The following is a 1,303-nucleotide window of genomic DNA, read 5'->3' on the forward strand; positions in this document are numbered from 1 at the left end:
TAAATAAATAAATAAATAAATAAATAAATAAATAAATAAATAAAACGAGGTGGCATCCAAGTAAACTCATTATAAGTTGAAAATATTGTACATCTAAAACATACTTAGGCTTCTGATATTTTCAACTTTTGATGGGTTTATTGGGTGATGACCCCATCATAAGTTAAGCAGCATCTTTGTTTAGTGATGGCAGCTGGAGCTGACTTCACTATCCTCACAACCCAACCAATCCCCATTTTATCACCTTCATTAACTTCTTTTTTTTTTTTTTTTTTTTTTTTTTGAGACACGGAGTCTCTGTCACTCAGGCTGGAGTGCAGTGACACAATCTTGACTCACTGCAACCTCCACCTCCCTGGTTCAGGCGATTCTCATGCCTCAGCCTCCCAAGTATCTGGGACAACAGGTGCCCGCCACCACGCTCAGCTAAGTTTCGTATTTTTGGTAGAGACGGTGTTTCACCATGTTGGGAGGCTGGTCTCAAACTCCTGACCTCAAGTGATCCGCCCACCTCGGCCTCCCAAAGTGCTGGGATTACTGGTGTGAGCCCCTGCGCCTGGCCTCCTTCACCAACTTCTGAACCCACCTTTGGTTTACCTACCTGCTCTTCAACTCTCTACCTTGACTAGAAGTTAAACCACATGAGGGCAAGTATTTTGTCCATGTTATTGGTGGCTGGATCCCCAATACCTAGAATGGTGCTTGATATACAGTAAGTGCTCAATCTACCGGGCGAATAGGCCCAGGACTCGCACCAGAGTCTCTGCACTGTCACAGAGGGTCTTGTCCCCCCGAACTTTGGAATAAACAGGACACAGGGTTCAGAAGCAAAGATGGGGTAAGAGATCAGGGTCCCTCCAGTTGCCTTTCATGAATTCCCCTAAGGCAGAGTTTCTTAACTTTAGCACTGTGGGCATTTGAGGCTGAATCATTCTTTGGGCTGGGACCATCCTGGGCACTACAAGGTGCTGAGCAGCATCCCTAGCCTCCACCCACTCCATGCCAGGAGCACCCCCCAAGTCATGACAACCAAAAATGTCTGCAGACATTGCCAGATGCCCCAGGGCATGCAAAATCATCCCTGGTCAAGGCCACTACCCTAAAGAAATGACTTCTTGGCTGGACACAGTGGCTCACGCCTGTAATCCCAGCACTTTGGGACGTTGAGGTAGGAGGATCACTTGAGGTTAGGAGTTGGAGACCACCCTGGCCTCCAAATCTATATGGCAACATAGCAAGACCCCGTGTCTACGAAAGAAAAAAGAAAAAAAGAAAGAAAGAAAGAAAAAGAGAGAGAGAGAGA

This window comes from Mandrillus leucophaeus, unplaced genomic scaffold (genome assembly GCF_000951045.1).
Source record: "Mandrillus leucophaeus isolate KB7577 unplaced genomic scaffold, Mleu.le_1.0 Scaffold8, whole genome shotgun sequence".
Taxonomy (NCBI): Eukaryota; Metazoa; Chordata; class Mammalia; order Primates; family Cercopithecidae; genus Mandrillus; species Mandrillus leucophaeus.